Source organism: Monodon monoceros, unplaced genomic scaffold, assembly GCF_005190385.1.
Source record: "Monodon monoceros isolate NGI ecotype Baffin Bay Population unplaced genomic scaffold, NGI_Narwhal_1 Super_Scaffold_3, whole genome shotgun sequence".
Taxonomy (NCBI): Eukaryota; Metazoa; Chordata; class Mammalia; order Artiodactyla; family Monodontidae; genus Monodon; species Monodon monoceros.
Window position 1 is genome coordinate 60,115,701 of NW_021703780.1, and position 13,385 is coordinate 60,129,085.

Consider the following 13,385-nt stretch of genomic DNA (forward strand, 5'->3'; position numbering starts at 1 on the left):
CTCCTTGTGAGCAAAAAAAGAATGAGGAGTGTAACTCACCATCCGGTTCTACAAAGGTTAAGTCACAACCCACTGCAGTCACCCACTGACAGTGCACAATGGGCCTTGAGGGGAATTCAGGATGAAAAAACAAAATGAGGCACTCTGTTCTTTGAATCGATGGGCCCCTAGATAGCTAAGATGCATATCTCAGAAAGTATTCCAGTGACCCCAGCTTCTTGCATCTTCCTGTACATGGAAAAGCATTAAAATCATTAACTTGATTAACTTGATTAACTTTAATCTTTTTTTTTTTTAGCATTAATCTTTTGCCAAGATGTATGCTTGAGTTGTGTATATGTCTTAGCCAAAAAATTCATAAAAATACCGTCTCCTCTCCTACCTCTTTGGAGCAGTTTACTCAGAGCTACTGAATGGCTGGCTCCCAGGCTATAGTCCTCAGTAAGACCCTGAAAAAAACTTAAACTCACAACTCTCATGTGCATTTTTGTTTAAGTCAACATCCTTAACAACCTCTCCTGAGAAAAGGCTGGCCTCAGGGTAAAACATTCTCTGATCTACTCCCATCAGGTCACTGTTGGGGCCCAGGGCAGACCACCCCAAAATACACCACAATGGCATATTGATTATTTTTTAATTAAAGTTACTTAAGAAATGGCCCATGCAAAAGGGACACTTTGAGCTTTCTTTCTGTCCACTGAAAACAGGAAATACATATCCCTATGAAAGTTTCCCCTCCCTGTAGAAAGGTAGTTCTTATCACCAGAGATAGGGAATTCAGGACTGAGAAGCCTATATAAGAAAACTTTGTTACTTCTTTACTAATTTACTACCCAAACCCAAACTATGCTTAAATTCCTTACTCATTAAGCACCCAAAGCCTAAGTTTCTTTGTTCTGTCAGTTCCTCACAAATTTATTGTTTCTTTGTTTAAAAAATTTAAAAACTGCCTGCTTTGGCCACTTCTTAGGTCCCATTTCTATGAAACCTTGGTGTGCACAAATTAAAATTGGTTTCTTTTTTTCCTATTAATCTTTGTGTCAACTTTATTATTAGTCCAAACACAGGAACTCAAGAGGGTAGAGGGGGAAATTCCCTCTCCCCAACATCACTCTTTTACCCCACTCCTCCACACCTGGTTCTTTCTAGTCTTATTTACTCCTCTGTATAAAAGAAAACCTTTTAACCTAACCTTTGAGGTCTTATGGCCAGAGCCTCTCCCTATTGCAATAGCTCTACTCCCCTTAGTGCAAAGGTCCCTTCTGCCCCCCTTTGCAATAATCCTTTTGAATAAAATCTCTCCTTACTAAATCTGGATTTGGTTTTTTATTTGCCAATCTCCAGAAATATATTTTTCTCCAGTTGATTATAATATGAAATGAGATTTAAGAAGCACTCCTTAGAGGATGTGAACAATACAATTACTAGGATAATTTAATACATATGTACCTGTGTTAGTGTTCCTCCAAAAGGCAGATTCTGTGCAAGGTCTTGGTGCAGCTCGTTTATTTAGGAGGTCATCTCAGGAAGCACAAGAAAAAGCGCAGGGACGGTGAGACAGAAGGAGGAAAACCCCATCCAGGATTCATAAGAGAGTAGGTTTCCCTGTGGGTAACTGAAGCTCAGTTCCTCTGAGGATTCTCTGAGGAACATGTGAAATGCACCTTAGATTTGTTCTCTCCAGGGATGGAAAAGACAGGGTATTTATCCAATTTCTCCCATCCCTAACTAGTTAAGAATTATCTCTGAGGGTTTTAAGTCCCAAACCCTGGTGGGTACCTTCACGTAGAGAAGCAGGCGTGTATAGGTCCTTGAAGAGACTGTCAGCACACTGTCCCCTACAGCTGCAGGCAAATTCAGAGCAGGCCAAGGGGTTATGGAGCTAGGATCAACAGCATGTGCTGCCATATTGAATTTTATGCCCACAGAGAACATCTTTTTTTAATTCTTGCAAGTGCCACTTGAACAGCAAAAGTTGACCACAAAGGACCTTCTATAAATTCCCCCAAATATAAATTAACTAAGATTTGTTGAATAATTACTATGTGCTAAAGGTTTTACATGAATTATTGTAATTTAATTCTCAGGACAACCATCTGAGATAGGTATTATTATTATCTCAATTTTACAAGTGAAGAAATTGAGCCTTAGATTAAATACTCTGCCCAAGGTCATATAGCCAGAAAAAGAGCAGGAATTTAAACTCCAGCCTTCTGACTCAGGAATGAAAACTGTTAACTACTGTGGGATATGCTTCCCCACAGCCTTTAGTCATAATGTGGGAGACCACATGTTAATAATAACAATAGTGTAAATGATCCAACAATAATACTCCAACCATTTGGGGATTTAAAACATTCTTCTACAGAGAAAATGAAAGCAATGATAAGAAAAATCCTATATGACAAAATTTACGAGTTATGGTCAAAGCTGTGATAAAAAGAATATTATAAATAAGAAAGAGTGATGTTACATGAATTAAACATTCTATTCAAAAGGTTAGAAAAAGAACAAATTAACGTTGGACAATGGAAGTAAGAAATTAATACAAATGATAACAGAGAGGACTTCCAATTCAGGCAAGAGTTCTTAGGACAGGCTTCCAAAGAGGAGAGAATTGCACTCAGAGAGAAACCCAGAGACCTGTGGGTTCTCCTCAAGTATTTGGGAGAATACTGATCAGGTGTGAGGAAATAGCTGCGGCCAGGGAAACAAGTATCCAAAAGGATAAGAGAGAACAGTGCCCAGTGCTCTGGGCTATTAATGCTGGAGTTTATTGTTGAGGTTTTCAAAGTGGAGGTCAAGAAAAAAATACTGAAACTTCTGCTTGTATTATGCATTTATTAGGGTCCCAGAGTGGGGTATCTAGGGTTTCATGGGTTCACTCTTCATTGGCTAATTTCAAGCATAAGAATGGGAATTGGGATGCAGGAAGGGAGAAGTGGGGTCACTCAAGTGGTCAGTTATCTAGGTTACCCAGGGCTTTCTGAAAGAGGGAACTTCATTGGTGGTGATAGCCTAATTCCTTATCTGGTTGTTTTGCCAGTAGCTGTGTCAGACAACTGGTAATATGCTTATTCAAGATATATATCTTTTGAAATGGATGCCTCAACAATCAAAAGCCTAATGTCAGGCACTTACACTACCATTCTGTGTTAGGTACAAGCACAAAGTCGTTTCAGAGAGTTAAGGATGGGTAGAAGGATGGGAGTGAATGCTGAGTAGCACAGGGGTACTATGCTGATCCTGTGCTTATTTATGCCTCGCTCTGGTTGACTGGGATTCCCCTCTGCAACCCGCATTTTCCAGACTCTCATGTCAGCTGGCTTCTGGCTGGGTTCAGCTTTACTAGGAATACGAAGAAAAAAGAAAGAAGCCAAAGAATCTCTTCCTCTCTGCTCTGGGCATCATCTCTGTCAGGGACGGGCTGTGTCTCCTCTCTAGATCAGCTATGGCACATACAGACTTTTATGTATGTGAAAGATTATGTGTGTGCTAAGCCTTTGAAATGTGTCTCTGGACCACTATGTTTGCTATAGCTCCAGGAAAAGGATTAGGAAGACACTATTAATGATGCAGTCTATTAAATGTGGCTTTCTCTAAGTGGTCGCATTATTGATGACTTTTCCTCATTTGGTTATTTTTTTAAAAGGAAAACAATTATGCTCTCCCTCACCTCCATTAATGCTCTTTGATGAATAGTGCAAACTATCACCTGGTATTTATTTTCATGAGCCCCTAATTACAGCTAATCAAGCATTTACCTTGCATTTACAAGCTCTTGCTGCAGGTACATTTTTAGCCATCCTCAGTAAAGAAACATAATTGCAGTAGACCATAGAAATGAACATGAGAATAAGAGTCGAGTATCATCATTTATTACCTAGGCATACCTCCATTTTTTCTAGCCACATAGAGATCAGGAAGAGAAAATAGCATCTAAAATAGAATTTATGGATCAGAGAAGTTGTTGGCAAGGAGCCTAAATAAAAACACCATGGCATTTTCATGTGAAGAAACTGTATCCAGTACACTGATTTTACTCAACAAATTGAATTATATATTATTTAATTGGTAAATCTCAAAGCTCAAATCAAATATTATTTTCTTTTCCAAAATGTTTTTATTTCTATTTCAAAGATAAAAAGAGTTTCCTTGTCTATATCAGTCTGACCTGCCTTTGCCATTCAGAATATCGGTGGAACATACAACAATTTTTAGACTTAATTATAATCTTAGTGACCATCAAGTGCAGCCCTCTGCATTTAACATGAAATTGAGACCAAGTTACTTGGTTAGGTAAGTGGAGAAGCCAGAACCACAAACCACCCTCTTGACTCTACTTTCACTGCTTCGCATAAATATCAGTGGTTCTTAAATGAACAGTGCTTTTTCTTCAAACTACAGGTACCCTTCCTCAGCATTCCCGCCCTTGTGATTCTCTTATGTTCCCTTTCCCAGTTGAAAGCCAGCATTTTATAATATTCCATTTCTCAAATCAAAATGTAGAATCCCAAATTAACTATGATGGTGTTCTCTGATGTGTAAGATTAAGCTGCTATCTCTTATGAACAAATCAATCCCATTTTCCAGATTCTACTTTTTTTCCACAGAAAAATCGATATGCAAGGTATGGAAATAACTTGTCTATCTCCATGTCAGTCTTAAACAAATTAGATCATATCTGTATGATAGGGGCTAAATAATAAGATAACTTGAAAGATCTTTTCTTAAGAAAATTTGTTTTTGTCTGTTCCTCTTCATTCATTTGCTTCCTAAAGGTTTATGTTCACACCCAGACTCTGTGATGGGCTCCAGGGGCACAGCTCCTGCTGTTAATGCTGGAGCTTATTGTTAGGGTTTTCAAAGTGGAGGTCAAGAAAAAAATACTAAAATTTCTACTTGTATTATCTTTTTTCTATTTTCAGTTTTTACCTTTATCAAAACTATACATGATTAGAGTTCAAAGGGTCAAATAGCTCTACCAAAACAACAGGGTCCTACTGTATAGCACAGGGAACTATATTCAGTATCCTGTAATAAACCACAATGGAAAAAAATATGTAAAAGGATATGTATATATATACATATATATATAACTGAATCACTTTGCTGTACAGCAGAAATTAACACACTGTAAATCAACTATACTTGAATGAGAACAAACAAACAAAAAACGCTAAATTCAGGAGGCTGATATAATTTGGGCAATTTGACATGATCATGGTATTTATTCATTCATTTAATAAAGGTATTTTTTTAAATTTTTTTGAATTTTATTTTTTTATACAGCAGGTCCTTATTAGTCATCAGTTTTATACACATCAGTGTATACATGTCAATCCTAATCTCCCAATTCATCACACCACCACCCTCACCCCCTGCCTATTTCCCCCCTTGGTGTCCATATGTTTGTTCTCTACATCTGTGTCTCAATTTCTGCCCTGCAAACCGGTTCATCTGTACCATTTTTCTAGGTTCCACATATATGCATTAATATACGATATTTGTTTTTCTCTTTCTGACTTACTTCACTGTGTATGACAGTCTCTAGATCCATCCACATCTCTACAAATGACCCAATTTCGTTCCTTTTTATGGCTGAGTAATATTCCATTGTATATACATACCACATCTTCTTTATCCATTCATCTGCCGGTGGGCATTTAGGTTGCTTCCATGACCTGGCTATTGTAAATAGTGCTGCAATGAACATTGGGGTGCATGTGTCTTTCTGAATTACGCTTTTCTCTGGGTATATGCCCAGTAGTGGGATTGCTGGATCATATGGTAATCCTATTTTTACTTTTTTAAGGAACCTCCATACTGTTCTCCATAGTGGCTGTATCAATTTACATTCCTACCAACAGTGCAAGAGGGTTCCCTTTTCTCCACACCCTCTCCAGCATTTGTTGTTTGTAGATTTTCTGATGATGACCATTCTAACTGGTGTGAGGTGATACCTCACTGTAGTTTGGATTTGCATTTCTCTAATAATTAGTGATGTTGAGCAGCTTTTCATGTGCTTCTTGGCCATCTGTATGTCTTCTTTGGAGAAATGTCTATTTAGGTCTTCTGCCCATTTTTGGATTGTGTTGTTTGTTTTTTTAATATTGAGATGCATGAACTGTTTATATATTTTGGAGATTTATCCTTTGTCTGTTGATTCGTTTGCAAATATTTTCTCCCGTTCTGAGGGTTGTCTTTTTGTCTTGTTTATGGTTTCCTTTGCTGTGCAAAAGCTTTGAAGTTTCATTAGGTCCCATTTGTTTATTTTTGTTTTCATTTCCATTACTCTAGGAGGTGGATCAAAAAAGATCTTGCTGTGATTTATGTCAAAGAGTGTTCTTCGTATGTTTTCCTCTAATAGTTTTATAGTGTCCAGTCTTACATTTGGGTCTCTAATCCATTTTGAGTTTATTTTTGTGTATGGTGTTAGGGAGTGTTCTAATTTCATTCTTTCACACGTAGCTGTTCAGTTTTCCCAGCACCACTTATTGAAGAGACTGTCTTTTCTCCATTGCATATCCTTGCCTCCTTTGTCATAGATTAGTTGACCATAGGTGCGTGGGTTTATCTCTGGGCTTTCTATCTTGTTCCATTGATCTATATTTCTGTTTTTGTGCCAGTACCATATTGTCTTGATTACTGTAGCTTTGTGGTATAGTCTGAAGTCAGGGAGTCTGATTCCTTCAGCTCTGTTTTTTCCCCTCAAGACTGCTTTGGCTATTCGGGGTCTTTTGTGTCTCCAAACAAATTTTAAGATTTTTTGTTCTAGTTCTGTGAAAAATGCCATTGGTAATTTGATAGGGATTGCATTGAATCTGTAGATTGCTTTGGGTAGTATAGTCATTTTCACAATATTGATTCTTCCAATCCAAGAACATGGTATATCTCCCCATCTGTTTGTAGCATCTTTAATTTCTCTCATCAGTGTCTTATAGTTTTCTGTATACAGGTCTTTTGTCTCCCTAGGTAGGTTTATTCCTAGGTATTTTATTCTTTTTGTTGCACTGGTAAATGAGAGTGTTTCCTTAATTTCTCTTTCAGGTTTTTCATCATTAGTGTATAGGAATGCAAGAGATTTCTGTGCATGAATTTTGTATCCTGCAACTTTACCAAATTCATTGATTAGCTCTAGTAGTTTTCTGGTGGCATCTTTAGGATTCTCTATGTATAGTATCATGTCATCTGCAAACAGTGACAGTTTTACTTCTTCTTTTCCAATTTGCATTCCTTTTTCTTCTCTGATTGCCGTGGCTAGGACTTCCAAAACTATGTTGAATAATAGTGGTGAGAGTGGACATCCTTGTCTTGTTCCTGATCTTAGAGGAAATGCTTTGAGTTTTTCACCGTTGAGAATGATGTTTGCTGTGGGTTTGTCATATATGGCCTTTATTATGTTGAGGTAGTTTCCCTCTATGCCCACTTTCTGGAGAGTTTTTATCATAAATGGGTGTTGAATTTTGTCAAAAGCTTTTTCTGCATCTATTGAGATGATCATATGGTTTTTATTCTTCAATTTGTTAATATGGTTTATCACATTGATTGATTTACATATATTGAACAATCCTTGCATCCCTGGGATAAATCCCACTTGATTATGGTGTATGATCCTTTTAATGTGTTGTTGGATTCTGTTTGCTAGTATTTTGTTGAGGATTTTTGCATTATATTCATCAGCGATATTGGTCTGTAATTTTCTTTTTTGTAGTATCTGTCTGGTTTTGGTATCAGGGTGATGGTGGCCTCATAGAATGAGTTTGGGAGTGTTCCTTCCTCTGCAGTGTTTTTGGAGAGTTTGAGAAGGATGGGTGTTAGCTCTTCTCTAAATGTCTGATAGAATTCACCTGTGAAGCCATCTGGTCCTGGACTTTTGTTTGTTGGAAGATTTTTAATCACAGTCTCAATTTCGTTACCTGTGATTGGTCTGTTCATATTTTCTATTTCTTCCTGGTTCAGTCTTGGAAGGTTATACCTTTCTAAGAATTTGTCCATTTCTTCCAGGTTGTCCATTTTATTGGCATAGAGTTGCTTGTAGTAGTCTCTTAGGATGCTTTGTATTTCTGCGGTGTCTGTTGTAACTCCTCCTTTTTCATTTCTAATTTTATTGATTTGAGTCCTCTCCCTCTTTTACTTGATGAGTCTGGCTAATGGTTTATCAATTTTGTTTATCTTCTCAAAGAACCACCTTTTAGTTTTATTGATCCTTGCTATTGTTTTCCTTGTTTGTATTTCATTTATTTCTGCTCTGATCTTTATGATTCCTTTCCTTCTGCTAACTTTGGGTTTTGTTTGTTCTTCTTTCTCTGTTTCCTTTAGGTGTGAGGTTAGATTGTTTATTTGAGATTTTTCTTGTTTCTTGAGGTAGGCTTGTATAGCTATAAACTTCCCTCTTAGAACTGGTTTTGCTGCATCCCATAGGTTTTGGATCATCGTGTTTTCATTGTCATTTTTCTCTAGGTTTTTTTTGATTTCCTCTTTGATTTCTTCAGTGATCTCTTGGTTATTTAGTAATGTATTGTTTAGCCTCCATGTGTTTGTTTTTTTTACGTTTTTTTCCCTGTAATTGATTTCTAATTTCATGGCGTTGTGGTCAGAAAGGAGGCTTGGTACGATATCAATTTTCTTAAATTTTCCGAGGCTTGATTTGTGACCCAAGATGTGATCTGTCCTGGAGAATGTTCCGTGCGCACTTGAGAAGAAAGTGTAATCTTCTGTTTCCGGATGGAATGTCCTATAAATGTCAATTAAATCTATCCGGTCTATTGTGTCATTTAAAGCTTCTGTTTCCTTATTTATTTTCATTTTGGGTGATCTGTCCATTGGTGTAAGTGAGATGTTAAAGTCCCCCACTATTATTGTGTCACTGTCGATTTCCTCTTTTATAGCTGTTAGCAGTTTCCTTATGTATTGAGGTGCTCCTATGTTGGGTGCATATATATTTATAATTGTTATATCTTCTTCTTGGATTGATCCCTTGATCATTATGTAGTGTCCTTCCTTGTCTCTTGTAACAATCATTATTTTAAAGTCGATTTTATCTGATATAAGTATTGCTACTCCAGCTTTCTTTTGATTTCCATTGGCATGGAATACCTTTTTCCATCCCTTCACTTTCAGTCTGTATGTGTCCCTAGGTCTGAAGTGGGTCTCTTGTAGACAGCATATATATGGGTCTTGTTTCTGTATCCATTCAGCAATCCTGTGTCTTTTGGTTGGAGCATTTAATCCATTCACGTTTAAGGTAATTATTGATATGTATGTTCCTGTGACCATTTTCTTAATTGTTTTGGGTTTGTTTTTGTAGGTCCTTTTCTTTTGTGTTTCTCACTTAGAGAAGTTCCTATAGCATTTGTTGTAGAGCTGGTTTGGTAGTGCTGAATTCTCTTAGCTTTTGCTTGTCTGTAAAGCTTTTGATTTCTCTGTTGAATCTGAATGAGATCCTTGCCAGGTAGAGTAATCTTGGTTGTAGGTTCTTCCCTTTCATCACTTTAAGTATATCATGCCACTCCCTTCTGGCTTGTAGAGTTTCTGCTGAGAAATCAGCTGTTAACCTTATGGGAGTTCCCTTGTATGTTATTTGTCATTTTTCCCTTGCTGCTTTCAATAGTTTTTCTTTGTCTTTAATTTTTGCCAGTTTGATTACTATGTGTCTCAGCGTGTTTCTCCTTGGGTTTATCCTGTACGGGACTCTCTGTGCTTCATGGACTTGGGCGGCTATTTCCTTTCCCGTGTTAGGGAGGTTTTTGACTATAATCTCTTCAAATATTTTCTCGTGTCCTTTCTCTCTCTCTTCTCCTTCTGGGACCCCTGTGACGCGAATGTTGTTGCATTTAATGTGGTCCCAGAGGTCTCTTAGACTGTCTTCATTTCTTTTCATTCTTTTTTCTTTATTCTGTTCCACAGCAGTGAATTCCACCATTGTGTCTTCCAGGTCACTTATCCGTTCTTCTCCCTCAGTTATTCTGCTATTGTTTCCTTCTAGTGTAGTTTTCATTTCAGTTATTGTATTGTTCATCTCTGTTTGTTTGTTCTTTAATTCTTCTAGGTCTTTGTTAAACATTTCTTGCATCTTCTCGATCTTTGCCTCCATTCTTTTTCCAAGGTCCTGGATTATCTTCACTATCATTATTCTGAATTCTTTTTCTGGAAGATTGCCTATCTCTATTTCATTTAGTTGTTTCTCTGGGGTTTTATCTTGTTCCTTCATCTGGTACATAGCCCTCTGCCTTTTCATCTTGTCTATCTTTCTGTGAATGTGGTTTTTGTTCCACAGGCTACAGGATTGTAGTTCTTCTTGCTTCTGCCTAATAAAGGTTTATTGAGTATCTTCAATGTGCTAGGTAGTGAACATGTACTAACAAGATTAAATCATGACAGTTGTACCCAAAAACTTTAATCTAGAGGAAGAAATGGATTATTAAAGGATTAAGTTGCATGTGGTAAGTGTTGTTACAGAACCGAGTAAAACTTATGTTACACAGAGGAAAGGGAGAACAGCTTTGGGGAGGTGGAGACAGCCTTTATAGAGAGGACATTTGAACTTGATCTTGAAGGAGAACAGTTTGCCAGTGGACGAGAGGTGGGCCAGCAGGATAAAGAACATGTGCAAAGTCAGACATGAAAGAATGCACCCTATCCCAAGAATGAATTTCCCAATTACTGAGCAAGCCTCGAAGACTTGTAGAGCCAAACTTCACCCAGTCTGGACCAAACCAGACAAAAATCCAGAATCTCCCAACAGACTCCCAACAGGAAGAAGGGGTTTTAAGCCTTGCCAGACCTTGCAAAGTTCCTCTGACCTGTTTAGAGCTAAGCTAACCTATCCAAGTGATAGACTGCAATGCATTGCCCCCTAGAGTCAGTTATAGTGTAGATAACAGTAAAATTGGAAATGAAGCTTAATTTCAGTAGGTGGCAGTAGTCACAAAGCAGATATTTGTGTTTCTTTTCAGTTATTTTAGCTTTAGGTGTTGACCAGCTTTAGGGCTTAAACACACTGACTGGGTTTGGAAGCCAGAGCCTGGAGGGACCTTAGTCAGTCCCTCAGCCAGCATCACACGGTTTACAGTTGACCACCTTCACCAGTGGTGGACTCATCACAGTTCTCCCAGTGGAGTCCTTTCTCCTGAACCCGCAATGCTACTTTGGTTTTTAAGAGCAAGGGAACTTCATTATCAGAGTACTTACTATTGGAGTACCAATAATTACAAGTTGTGACGTAAGGGTCATCCCAACATGAAATGTTCACTAACAAATCTATCCTTACAAAGCTAGTCCCTGTTCACACCTCCTTCTGGCTTAACATGGCATCTACCCCCTCCCCCCCAACATTAGTGTCAGATGTTGTCACTGTGGTTACTGTGCCTACCAGTTGCAGAGTGAAATTGCCAATCTTGCAAAAGATGCAGGGTTTCACTAAGATAATGAAAGTGATGATTGAGGACTGATTCAATAATTGTTAGAAAACCTCCAAGAAATGAGAGCCTGGCAGAGTTTGTCTGGTTACAACTGAAAAAGAGAAAATCAACAAAGATGATGATATAATAGAGGCTTCTGAAGGGGACGATTAGAAATGCAAAGGATTTGGAGAGGCCCTGGGGAAAAGTGATGAAGCCCTTGACTATTTTGCAAAATTTACCTTTTTTAAAACCTTTCTGTGAAGGTCAAATAAGAAGTGATTGACTTCATATTTTGCTGTCTTAGAATTTTTTTTCAGAATAAACATGCCCCAAAGAAGTCTTGATTCATTTTTCTGTTCTAAGAAATAGTCCATGTTTTGCAGTTATAATCAAAATGTGATTAAATATAAAATAAAATAAATTTACTATCATAATTTTTAGTTCTTTTTAAGATAAAGCTCCAATCCACACACACCCCCACCAACCCACACACACTATTTGCTCTAAAATGTTGCTTCCCATTTAAGTGAATTCACTTGAGGTGACCTTTCCCCAGGACTAATTATTCTCAGAAACTTTTTTTCTAAGGACTCCTATAATTCTACCCTGTAAGAGCTTATAGGGCGCACTAGGCATGAAGACATTTTAGATGTGTTGTGTGTTTGGTTAGCGAAGATTGCAAACCTGGCTGCAGATCGCTGGCCCAGTTCCTTCCCGCAAGAGGAGTGAGGTTTCCCCCATGATAGCTGCATCTGCTTGTTCCAGGCTTGAGCCATGGAAGTGGTGGACAGGCTTATAGAAGCTGCTCTCTGGGGTTCATGAGAAATTCAGCTGCTGATATAACCGACTGTTCGTCCTTCCTTTATAATGCAGCAGCCACATTAAACAAATACCATATGCTAACACATATATGTGGAATCTAAAAAAAAAAAGATTCTGAAGAACCTGTGGGCAGGACAGGAATAAAGATGCAAACGTAGAGAATGGACTTGAGGACACGGGGAGGGGGGAAGGGTAAGCTGGGACGAAGTGAAAGAGTGGCATGGACATATATACACTACCAAATGTAAAATAGATAGCTAGTGGGAAGCAGCTGCATAGCACAGGAAGATCAGCTCAGTGCTTTGTGACCACCTAGAAGGATGAGATAGGGAGGGTGGGAGGGAGACACAAGAGGAGGAGATACGGGGATATATGTATATATATAGCTGATTCACTTTGTTATACAGCAGAAACTAACACACCATTGTAAAGCAATTATACTCCAATAAAGATGTTAAAAAAATAACTGGACAAATGCAAAAAAAAAAGCAATTCATGTAAATAAACAATTTATAAAGTGAATCTCAATGCTAGGGGAAGCCCTTTTTTCAACATCTTTATTGGAGTATAATTGCTTTACAGTGTTCTGATTTGCATTTCTCTAATGATTAGTGATGTTGAGCAGCTTTTCATGTGCTTCTTGGCCATCTGTTTGTCTTCTTTGGAGAAATGTCTACTTAGATCTTCTGCCCATTTTTGGATTGGGTTGTTTGTCTTTTTGATATTGAGCTGCATGAGCTGCTTGTATATTTTGGAGATTAATCCTTTGTCAGTTGCAAATATTTTCTCCCATTCTGTGGGTTGTCTTTTCGTCTTTTTTATGGTTTCCTTTGCTGTGCAAAAGCTTTGAAGTTTCATTAGGTCCCATTTGTTTATTTTTGTTTTTATTTCCATTTCTCTAGGAGGTGGGTCAAAAAGGATCTTGCTGTGATTTATGTCATAGAGTGGGGAAGCCCATTTTTAAAAGTAGAGACTCCCCCTTTTATGGTTTTTGTAAGGATTAAGTGAGATTAAAGCTATGAAAGAATTTTAGTATGACACAATGAATGGAAAGGTATTTTTTTACTATTTAAAATGTATCAGGTAGAAGGTAAAGGGATTCCTTTTTTGGTTGAATCATTCATGTGCTATATATGAGCAGGAGAGCGATGTGATGGG